This window comes from Numida meleagris, chromosome Z (genome assembly GCF_002078875.1).
Source record: "Numida meleagris isolate 19003 breed g44 Domestic line chromosome Z, NumMel1.0, whole genome shotgun sequence".
In the NCBI taxonomy this organism is placed as follows: domain Eukaryota; kingdom Metazoa; phylum Chordata; class Aves; order Galliformes; family Numididae; genus Numida; species Numida meleagris.
Window position 1 is genome coordinate 62,074,429 of NC_034438.1, and position 12,271 is coordinate 62,086,699.

General features: G+C 39.6%; 1 protein-coding gene and 1 long non-coding RNA gene across 4 annotated transcripts in view; one reads left to right on the top strand and one right to left on the bottom strand.

Annotated features, from left to right (window-relative positions):
* HAPLN1 (hyaluronan and proteoglycan link protein 1) overlaps nucleotides 3,112-12,271 on the top strand; it is a 66,170-nt gene continuing 57,010 nt past the window's right edge. The window contains exon 1 of one of the 3 annotated variants that reach the window (XM_021381360.1): nucleotides 3,112-3,532. The gene's annotated coding sequence lies outside the window, so the exon portion shown is untranslated. The remainder of the gene's footprint in view (nucleotides 3,533-12,271) is intronic. The other 2 variants (XM_021381358.1, XM_021381359.1) reach the window with 2 other exon arrangements.
* On the bottom strand, nucleotides 4,622-10,749 carry LOC110390154. The gene is made up of 3 exons (XR_002433602.1): nucleotides 10,691-10,749; nucleotides 7,040-7,112; nucleotides 4,622-5,163 (listed from the first exon to the last, which is right to left on the bottom strand). It is a non-coding gene; the product is annotated as an uncharacterized LOC110390154 (long non-coding RNA).

The window sequence follows — 12,271 nt, forward strand, 5'->3', positions numbered from 1 at the left end:
GGGCTAGGTGACCTTTAAAGGTCCCTTCCAACCAAATGATTCTGTGATTCTAAGGCAGTTTCTGGCAGTTTCTCAAAACCTTTTAGATGCACAATGATGGTGCATCTTAGCACCACTCAGCCCAAAATCAGCACAAGAACATTGTACCATATCTGTAACTTACAAAAAACACTCTGCATCTATAACAGTGATTAACACTGTTCTCTTATCAAGTCAAGTGCTGTAACATGCCAGAATCCATTTTTAAAGCTTTAAGCATGCACTGGAACAAAATTCCCAAGCAAATGATGGAGGCATTCAGGAATTGTGTAGATGCAGCACTGAGGGCCACAGGTTAGTGAGGGACCTGGTATGGTGATGATGGATCAAAAGTTAGACTAGATGATCTTGGAGGTCTTTTCCAACCATAATGATTCTATGATTCTACAACATTGTAGCAGGTTTTATATTAGATTTGCTGATGTATCATTCTTGTTACTTGCACATGATTTATAACTGGAAGATAAAGCAAAAACCCATACAGGTCCCCTATCTGGGATGTTTGTTTCTTTGTTTACTGATATCTCACAAACTCCAAACTGAACCCCTTAAGACTCACTGCCATGAGCCTATCACCTCCAGGAGCCAGCTCCTGTAATTGCCATGGCTTTCCCCAGATATTTATGTCTCCAGCTCTTCAAGTTCTGCATCTGACATGGCCTTTTAAAATTTCTTAGTATTTTTTTTTTTATTAACATTAGGAACAAGAAGTGGAGAGGGAGAGGAGAAAAAAAGTTGTTCATGTTGTTGAGCACTGCAGAAGAAAAAACAACAAACAGCCAAATGAGAAGAGCTGGGAATGGGAGCATCTGAAGGAAGAGCGGTAAAACTCAGCAAATGCCCACCGAGGGTCACTGTCTCAGCTTCCTTCGGTGGGACCCTCACGGCCGTAGCAGCAGCCCAGGCAAGCGACGCATGTGTGCGTGGAAGGCCGGGAGACAGCGAGGCCATGCGGCTCCACGCGGCCACAGGGACGGCGGCGCTGCTCCCAACCATGGGCCGACCGCTAACCGGGCATCCCCCCGCGGAGAGGAAGGCTACGGCTCGCCTCGCCCCGCCCCTCGCCTTGCCCACCACCTCCCCCCCGCCGTCGGCCGTGTGTTTTCTTTTTGTGCCCCATCAAAGCTCCCTCTGTTATTGAAATATGAGGCCGTTTCCTCCCCGGCGGAGGCCGCTGGCAGGAGGCGGGGAGCAGCGGGGCGGTTCGGCCGCCCGCCACCGCGAAGAAATGTCTCTTTGTTCGGGCGGCGCGGCCCGGGTCCGCCCTGGGGCTGGTGTCTCCTCCGCTATGCTTTCCCCGCGCGGAGCGGGACCCAGCCCGGCTGCGTCAGGGCAGCCTGCCCTGCACGAGGCAAAGGGCTGCGGGGCAGCCTGGCCACGACAGTTCTTGGTCTTGTCTAGGCCAGGGAACTGTGAATGTGTATTAATGTTATCACAGAATCACGGAGTGGCTTGGGTCGGAAGGGTCCTTAAAGGCCACCAACTCCAACCCCCTGCCATGGGCAGGTTGCCCAGGGTCCCCACTGAACCTGGCCCTGGGTGCCTCCAGGGATGGGGCACCTACAGTTCTCAGGGCAGCTGTGCCAGGGTCTCATCACCCTCTGAATAAAAAATTTCATCCTCATCTCCCCTAATCTAAATCTCCATTCTTTTAGTTTAAAACCACTCCCCCTTGTTCTAACACTATCTTCAGTTGCCTTCCATCTCATTTATAAGCCCCATTTAAGTACTGAAATGCCTCAGTAACAACCATGAACAAGTGCCTTCGTATATCTAGGCAGAATTCCTTTCTTTTTATTATTATTATTATTATTGTTTTTAAATGAGGTCCACTGTGTAGTCGCTGATGAGACACAGCAGTGGTTGACTCCTGAGTGGTGACTGGTAGAACCAGCGGCGTCAGGAGTGTTTTTGCACCAGGATGTGCAGGCTCTGGCATTTCCTGATCAGGGAGGATTGATGAGCTGCAGCCTCTTTTGATGGTGCAGGCTGAGAGTTTGACACCCACAATGATAAAAGCCTAGCAGGGTCTGGGCTGAAAAATGATGTTAGAGAGTTGCAGTGGAAGTAACACAGCTACATGCTTCCATTTAGCATTTGAGAAAGGGGGAGAATGGGATGAAATGAATCTGCAAGACCAAGTTGCCTGGGTTACCTGGGTTTTCTAATCTAGCAGAATTTATAAGTTGAGAAATTGTACATAAACTTCTTACTTGTTGGAGGATCAGGCATCAAGAACCGTATTTTTTTCAAGTGAAGGAAAAGAAGCAATATTTGCCTTCAATGTAGATAGCATTATCTGCGCTGCAATTTGCCAAGCAGTAGTGTGTCACTAAGGCTTGTCCTTTTTTGGGGGGGAGGGGGGAGGGAGTGGGGAGCTTTTCTATTATTATTATTGTCATATTTAGCAACAAAGAAATTGCAACACTTTTGTCTGGAGTTTTAAGAGGCAAAGTTTAACATGTTTGCTTTGTATACCATGGGATTTAGGGACTTAGAGGCAAATACTGTGTAGATTTTAGCCAAATATTTTGGAGTGCTGTTTGTCTCCTGATGTGAAGAGCACCACAATCCAGGGATTTTGGTGATGGAGGACCAATTTGACTTGAGGTGGTGTTAAGAGATTTGGATACTCAGGGACAGCAGTTGCTGAAGCTGAGGGCTATGTGATGCCAGTTCTGTGAGCAAGGCACACTCTGTAATTGGGGTGTGATGAGAGAAGCCGGACACAGTTCCTGGATTAATAGCTCAATGGGAAGTTGAGGTAAAACAAAAGCACAAGGGGATCCTGTCAGGTCCAGCTGTTTCCACCCCTGCACACCCCCACCTTTCACACATCACTTTCTCCCTGTCCGAAACCACCACGTTCCCACCCTCGGAGCTAATGGCAGGGTGGGGGCAAATAAGGAGGGGGGGCTGCGAGCGAGCAGAGGCAAGTGGTCAGGAGTATCACGTTTCTCAGGGTGTCCCACACCCTAAATTCAATGATCCCTTCATGAGGAACACTTTTTTTTTTTTCTTTTTTTTTTTTTAGCTCGGGACTGTTGTGTGGTGCAGAGCTTTTTTAGGTGCAGCTCTGGGAGGGCAGAAGCTGAGGTGCAAGGAGGCTGGGGCAGGGACCTGGCGGGACAGAGCAGCGTGCTGGGACGCTCTGTGTGTGAGTGAGAGAGATAGATTGCGTGTGTGGGTTTATTTTTTCCTCTCATTCCTGGGGTCTGAATGGAAAGCACGTTGAGCTGTAATTAAGACATCTTGGAGGCGTACTTAACTTATGACGTGTTGCTTTTCTTTTCCTCTCGGTGAGAAAGTGGCTCTCTCTTCCCTGAATCAGGTCCTCTGCCACCCAGAGCCACAAAGAGACACTCGGGACATAGGCATACACACGCACACGCCAACTTAAGGTGAGCACCATAAACTTCCTCTGCACTTCGCTGTCCTGTTTCAAACTGTTGGAGAGTTCTGAGAGCATCTCGACTCGGGAGCTCCACACAAGGTAAAGAAATAATCAAACTTCGGGGAAAGGTTTTTGCTCCTTTATTGCTCTGAGTCAGATGGGGATGCAGTAAGTAACTATAGCATCAGCTGCGGGGCTGTACTGAAAGGACTTTCGAGCAATCTAGTTTGGCAGCTAAGGGGGGGAGAGGGTGAAAGACGAATTGAAACTGGCTGAGTTCGGTGTGTTTAAGTGCTCTGTGTTACCAAAGGAGAGATCATATTGCAACTGCAGATTCAGTCTGAAATACAAAAGTTATATATCTCTGCTCTACAGCTTCCTCGTGTGGGATTATACATTTTACAGGGATTTGTCTTTCTTGTAGGATTACTCCACCCTGTTAGATGCTTTTAGAAGTTTTTAGGATGCAAGAACAGGAGGACGCTAAAATGAGCAAGAATTTCAAGGGCTGAAAATGGACTTGTGTAAAGTGCACACCTTCCAGTTGGAAGGAAAAAGATTTTGATAAGAAGTGATAAATTACATGCTGAAGTCATATTTGTCTATTTATTTATTTATTTTGTCAGAGAAAGCCTGAGCAACATTTGGCCCAGGTTTCTGTATCTTGACTCATCCATATAGATCAGATCGCACAGCATTTTGAATGTGTAGCTATCTACAGGTTAGCTAGCCCACCACTACGATAACTTTATCATCTTCCTGGCTGTTTATTTGCTTCTTGGTCAAATACCTGTAAAGGTGTCAATCAGAATGTTTTTCATAGGTCAACAGCTTGTGTGGCAAGTCTAGATGGAATGCATTTGCAGGTTTAAATTAAGGAGGCTTATTGTTATCATTAGAAAGGGAGATTAATTACTGCTTGGATCTTTCAGGTCAGAATATAGTCCCGTATATGTTGCGTGATTTCATAAAGCGATACAACTCCTGCAGGAGGCTATGCAAACCTGGACATGTGCAGGAGAATCCTATGAATTACTGACAGTTATGAGTTTGTATTAATGATTAGCAAGACTGTTTTAGTGCTTAAATATGGAAAGAATCCTATTGTTTTTTAAGGAAAATGTTAAGAAATATGGCAAGCTGAAAACAGGTGCAAGAAGTCTGTGTAACTAATACACACCCTCTCAGTAAACACTGTCTGAAGATTGAACATTTACAGAATGTATAGAAATGCATCATACACAGGAAAATTATGACTAGTTTCTCCTCCAGAGAGAACCAGGAGTCATCAGTCTCACACCACCAATTGTCACACAGAATGCCAAATCCTTGTGCTACAAAGACAGCTCATGCTTCCTTGGTTTTGCATATCTAATGATGGCAGATCTTCAATTCTTGTAGAGCACAGCTAAGTGGAGTTGCCCTGAATGCATAAGTTGAGAACCTAACCTGTATGTACTTACCTGTGTTAAAGTTAGTAACATGAACAAAAGAGAAAATAGAAAGAAGAAAAAAAAGTAGAAAAGAAGAGAAAGAAAAAGATTAATTTGTGATGCTTTTAAACACAGCAGTTAAAGCAAAAAAAAGATAAAATGTATTTTGTAAAGAGCAGCTTTTCCAAGTTGAATAATAAAATTGTCGAGGTAATAATCAGGACACTCCTGGTCTGCTCTGAAGATGTGCCAAAAGGCCGATTTTCCTAATAAGATCTCCCAATCTTCAAGAACATTCTAAGGAGAAAGAGAAAAAACATCCATGTCATTATGAAGAGAAGTGTTATCTGTAGCAGCAGTGTCCTATTCAGAGACTTGACTGCCAGTGTAATTCACAGCAAAGCATACTTTCATTATAAACCTAATGTTCAGTTTCCTCTCATTTTCAGTTAGTAAGGCTAAAACAACTAGCAACTTCTAAAAAAAGGAAGAATAAATATGGTAGTACGAAGGTTTGGAGTTGTGGGAGAGAGGCTTCAGAAAAGGATGGTGACTTTCTGTGTCATGCTGCAGTGCACCTTTGTTTTTACGATTTGTGATAGGGCAAGAAAAGCATTTTCTGCTGCACTGAGAGCTTGTCAGTCTCTCTATTTTATGCTAAAATGTGAGCAAATGAAATATTGTTGTTCACTGTATGTCACAGTATGGAGCCAAAAGAACTGGTATCAATATTTAGTTAATCAAGTCACTTAACCTCCCAGCCCCTCAGTAACAGTCATGAAATAATATTGACCAACCTTAAAAAGTGATTGAAGTCTTCAAAGGAAGAGTGACTTTGTAATTACTTATATTTAAATGTACTGAAGGTTTTCCAATTCTGTGCAAGGATTAAAGAGTGAAATTAATAATTTCTGTTTTTCATTTGCTGTTGCACTGAAGCAGTGGTTAAACTACTCTTGGAATTTGAAATATTTTGCATTTCTGTATTTCATTGTGAATCTGACAGTGTATTTCATTACTTAAAACTCCCTGGAAAGTACAGTTTAGGGGGAAAAGAAATCATTTTCATATTACAAGCTGCTTCTGTTGCTTGTGAGGAAGTATTAGACATTCTGTCTCCACTGTTAGTAACTGTAGGATACAGTACTGCACTTGAAAAGGTAGCTTGTAATTTGTAGGTTACAAAATGTTCTTTGGGGAAAAAAAGTCTGAATATACTCAGGATTTCAATCAATAGCGTTTAAGGAGGATTAGAGGAAACAGCTGGCTAAACAAATATTAGGTGTAGAGTGGATGCAATGGTCTAAATTAATAATGCAGTTCTTTATCTGCTGTATGAATGGGAGGTTTTGTGGAGATAAGACGACCTTAAAGCGGTCGCTGTGTGCCACCTAGTGGATACTGCGAATAGTTTTTCCAAATAAATACGTATTTTAATTCTGAACAACTGTAATTAATCCAGGTGCAGTTTAATTCTAAGTGGTTAGTTTTATTCAGTTTTACCATGAAAAACTATCTGCTAACTTAAAAAAAAAAAAAAACATATTTTCAATGAGTTTCTTTCTAAGTTCCTGTTGTATCTGCTAAAATTCAGTTTGGGTTTTACGTAATATAATTCATCACTGGTATCTGTTTACAAAGAGTTGTTAAATCATTCAGTATTAAATATCTAAAAATTAAGAGTTCGATTGGCATGCCAAGCTGTTACTGAAGAAAATGGAGAGATTTTGCACAAATATTGTAGCAGAATAATCTCTGTTTGGCAGTAAGGATTTCAAAACACCTTCCAAAACTCCGTTATCACGTGGGATGTGCTGTTGTTAAGCTTCCTCTTGTTTTGTTTCTGAATGTCTTGTCAGTGATAGGCATGGACAAAGAAAATGTCAGATTATTTCTGATGTCCAATGAAAGGTCAAAACCCCTCTCCGTCTCCTTTTCCTATGCATGTCATTTATCTCCGCCTTCTTCAGACCTCACACACACTTAACTCTTGGACTAGTAAAGAGAAAGGAAAATTGCTTTTTGGTCCACTGCACTGTTTGTTCTGTAGTAGATGTTCAGGTGCTGTCAGTTTTCATAACTCTAAAGCATCCAGTGCGATGACAAGATTATAAGCAAGCATACATCAATCTGGATGTATTTTGTAACTGTTTATGGTATGTGACCAGCTTACGTGCTCCATCTTCATAGGGTTTTTTGAAATTTCACCATCATCAAAGCTCCCACTGCAGTCATCCCCTGGGCACCTAAAAGCAGCGAAACATTTATTGTTCTCATCTTGCATTATTCAAGTAAGTGCCACAGTGGCTGCAGCAGCAAAGCCATATTAAAATAATTGGCAAAATCTAGCTCCCTGTGCTTCACTCCTTCCTGATTTTCATCACTGTCTGAACAGTAAATCAAATGGCAAGTCCACACTTAGCAGAACAAACAGTTTTCATGTCCTTCTCATTTACTTAGCTTTGAGGATGCTTTTTTTGGTTGTTGTTTTCTTTCAATTAGTACAACAGAGTGGAAATCCTAAACATGATCAATGTCTCTAAAAACAAACATTTAAAAGATGCATTAAGAAATCTCAGAGCAGTAATCTGTATGAAGACTCCACTGACTACTTTGAAAACATTTATCAAGAGTTACATGAAATATTGCTGTAGGAGGTTGTTAGTATGATGCATGAGTTAATGGTGAAAGTGAAAAGGAGCTCCACCTTTCCATTAATCAGGCGAAGTTTACAAATGAAAGCCTCAGAAGGTAAAATACCACAGCAGCAAATAGTCTAATTGATTTGACACCATGCTTCATAGGGTAGCTACCATTTCTTTTAACTCTGCCTGGCCTGGTACTGTGAATCACAGGAGCTGCAACTGGGAACCAAATCCAGACAGTAGTAAAGGGAGCTCTGCAAGGCAGAAATCTCCTCCAGAACTGCATTTTCCACTAGAGTCATCAGCATGCATAGTCCATGACGTTTCCTAGAGCAGGGCACATCAGATGCTATGCTATGGAAGGATCAACATCATTAATTGTCTGGCATTATAGAAATGAAATCACAAGACCAGAAGAATGTGACTGGATATATCCCTCCTGCTTCAAAAAATGTCATTGTGGCATTTGTCTAGTAGCAGAAGGCCATTATCTTGAGACAGCTTTCCATTAATAATATTCCCTAATCACTTTAAATGCATACAGCCTGCAAGGAACATACAGGCAATTGAGACAGGTTAGATTAGAAATGTGTTTGGAAGAAATCTAGGTAGTAGAAAACAAATGTTTTTAACTATTCCTGAGGGAAAAGTAAGAGCCACTTAGAGGTAATTCAAATTTGGATTTGATCATTTTTGTCTGGTACTTTTAAAAGTAGATTTTTTAAGGTTTCATTTTCTTGTTGTATCATGTAAATTTGAACAGCCTTTGTCACCTTACCTGATGCTTTGTCATCTGCATTGCATCAATAAGTATTTGAGCATTATACTGTGAGGTAAACTGCCTTCTCGTGCAAAAACAATTTCTCTATATTTAGTTTTTTTCCCTACAGTGGCAGGTCATTAGTCATCTGTAGTTCTTCACATACAGGCTATTACCCTCCATTGTTTTAATATTGATGATTCATTGTTCTTTTAGTTAGTGTCTATCGGTGCTTGACATTTGTGTTTTAGAAGATCATGTATGCAAGGCATGTTACAATACTGCTGTGCTGGTAGATTCTGATCCAGCAAAACAATATATAAGCAACTTTACATATATTAGTAATTCACAGAAATCAGTGGAAACTCAGATAGGGCTCAGTGAATAAAACTAGTCATCTTTTTGCAGAATACTGTCCATAATTTCCAACTGGCCAGTAAAAAAGGCAGTACTGCAAATGTGTTTATTATAAACTTAAGTACTTGTTGTCAATAAAGTGCCCTTTTAAGTAAAATAGTATATATTTACAAGGAGTGGAGGAATCGAGGCCTGCACATGTGAAGTCTCTGTGTAAAAGGAGTTTAATGTAGGACAAAACTTGTCATTGATTAAAAAAAAATCTCAAAACTTCATTTCCTGTTTTATAATAGTTACAGAATAGTTATTGTATTTTGCAATCTCTGTATCTGTCCCAACCAAGAGATTTATAAGAAGCATTTCAGAGAAAAAAAACAATGTTACAGTAGGTACAGTGCTCCTTCTTCTGAAATGGCAGTGATTAATACCTGCTGGAACTTTGGCAGATTTTAATGGTGCTGCCACCTTCTGCTATGCCCTGCTTATTGCCTGAGCTAATTTACTCTCACACACTCAAATGCTGCTCATGCAGTAATTCAGTTCCATGGTTTTTTTTTTATTTTGTGCAAAACCCAAGTAATTAATGAACATATCTTTTATTTTCAGCTAAACTATGTTTCAGGATTTCCAAGTGTCTGAAACAAAATGCCAGATTTTGCCAAGTGTTTGTAACTTGTTTCTTTAATAGCTTTGAATGTGTAGTTCTAAATAGATGTACAAAGTGAGATTCAGCTTTTAATAGCAAGTCAAACAGGCAGGCAGATTTTTGTTCTTAAGATATTGCTGTATGCATTTTTTGATTGTTTTTTCTTATTAGAACACATTTTCAGTGGTGTACGTGACTACTGAAATAAAAACTGTATTCATGAAGTGACAGTGTGTTTGTCTGGCTGTGTATGTAGTGGCATGTTTGTTTGCACATATGATGTCTCATTATTTTGATATCTTTGGGGGACTAAATGGTCATCTCTTGCAAGCCAAGATCTGATAGTACACAGTAAAGATGTTGATCAAATGTTTTCCAGATTTTGACCATGTAAAATAATAACTAAATAGGATGGTAATTCAGCTGTTATTATTGATAAATGTAACTACAGACTACTATGGATTTAAATATTGTTTAAAACATTTGATAAGTCATTGTAATCTTGCTGAAGATCTATTTTCTCAAAAGTAGTTGCAAGTGAAAAAAAAAAGACACAGAAGTCTGTAGATTAACTAACTTTTTTAAAAGACTGTCGATACCTCTGAGTGCCAGGGGAAGAAGTGTGATGTTCAAAGTCATTCACTCAGTAAATGGTGCCTACCATGGCACATTTGCGTGACTGCTTGTTTGGGGTAATGCAGTTCTTATGCTCCAAGCATAAGTGAGCACATAGTAGGAGACAGAAACACTACATGCTGCAGAGGCTATGTGTCTTTCAACACAGCTCCTTTGAGGCTGTAAATCAGAATAAAAACAGTTGCACTCCAGATGTGTGGCATGCTGGTCTTATTCTAGTAACATGAAATATATTTAAAAAAAAAAAAGACCAGGTAGAAGCAGAATGCATGTATGGCAGCAAAAGGAACAGTACACTTAAATAAGCAGTGATACATCCTGGGAAATCCAGCAGGGAAAAAAATGTAATTTTTCATCAAGAATTTCTAAGAGTAGATCAAAATCATAATGAAACATTTGTTGATCTGCCTTAGAAGGTTCTCTTTACTATCACTGTCTGGTCTTTCAGGCAGTGGGTTGTTGCATCTAGTTTCCAGGCATTTCTTTCTGTTTACCTCATGAGCAGCTAAGACAAGCATACAACTATTAAATTTTCAAAAGCAAGCTCTGTATCTGACTGCATCTGCGTTTTAATGTATGTTCCACTCTGATCAAAACAGACAACAAGAAAATCATTCAAATCCATTAGGGCATTCCCTAGAAGGATGGGAGAATGATAGTGGCATGTATGACATCTTCATAAATAAAGCTAGAAAGGTACTGTCTTCATGAAATTTGTGTGGCATGTTTTCAAAACTAGTTAGGAAATCAATAGCTCACTATGAAAACAGAAGCACTTACCAAATAGGATTTGCCAGGGTTACTCAGTTTTGGTACTCTTCAGTATTTTCATTAGTTACCTGGATAACAGAATAGAAAATAGACTTAAGTTTTTAGAGAACATAAAACTGGGAGAGCTTACTGTATTTTGGAAGCTATGCTTTGAATGGTTTTGCCTAATTGGAGGCAAGAAAAATAAAAAAATCCTTTTCAATAAACACCATGTGGTGAACTCAGGCAGAAAGAAAACAATGTACTAGGCTGAATAAAGCTTAAGGTCCCATTTGAGCTAGTTCCTAATGTCAGTCACTGCATCTTCAGAGCTGTATAGACCAGCTAAAGAAAGTAATAAACAAAAACAATAGTTTAGGGAACACAACTGGAAATAAATAACAGAAAAACTTCAATTAGTGAATGTGAAGATGAATACAGTGAAGTAGAGCCATAGTAAGTCTTTAAATTGTAAGAAGGTGCTACAGAGATAATGTGAATAATCTGTTTCTTATGTCTACAGCAGACAAAAGGATAAGTAATGGGTGCAAGAAGAGAGGCTAAAGAAAGAGGTTTCTGATATTAAAGATGAGAAAATTCAGGTCTAGGTTATCTGGAAAGATATGAAAAGACATTCTCGCTAGTGCATATCACAGTACTAAATTAATTTACTTTGAATATCAAGTTGATAGAAACTTTAGATTTATCATATTTCAAGAAGTATGAAACAGCAAAAAATATGCAAAAATTGTGAGGTAATGTCACTTGAATAGAATCTTATCGAGAAATAGTGGTTGCCTATCAGATACCACATTTACTGAAAACACTGTTAATGTCATGGGAAAGCACAAGCATTTATTTCCAGAGCTGGAGACATAGATCCTCTCAAGCCATGTTGTGAGAGTGACTTAATTTCTGGCGCATCTGATGATTGATGTAGATTCTATTATTTTATCTGAGAAATGCGCCATTACTGAATTACTGCAATTGTTTGGACTTCAGCCTTTTCTTGACATTATATTGGGAAAATACGACTTTTTATTTCTGGTTGATTATGAGTTTGAGCAAATCTATATTTATTTCTATGACTTCCAATGTACAAAATAGTCATCTCAGAAAACAACCTTCCTTCTGTAGACAATGGTACTCATTGATTCATTTTTACTTTTTAATACTCCAGAAACTTCTTTGAAACTATGATTTACAGATTTTATGCATTTTTTATATATTAATGCCAACAGCCAAGTTTATATTGAGAATACCACATTCAAGTCAAATGAAATCTTACAGTTGTGATGTCATAATGAGGCCTTATGATGTGGTGTAATAATGGGGCCCAGATATAGGAGGGCAAGAGCTCACCCTAACAAATGTATCTGAAGAGAGAGGGATGAGAGTCTCCTGTATGGAAGTACACCATCTTTGAGTTCCTTTGACACCAAACAGACAATTTAGCATATTTCTTGTATCAAGCTTGAATAAACCCATGACCCAGTCATTAGAAATTCAGGATAATAAGCTTAGTTCAATACATTTTGGTTTTCTGTCTTCTAAGCTCTCACAGCTGCCACCTGTGGCAATGGCTCTTTTGGTAGTGGAGTCACAATCACA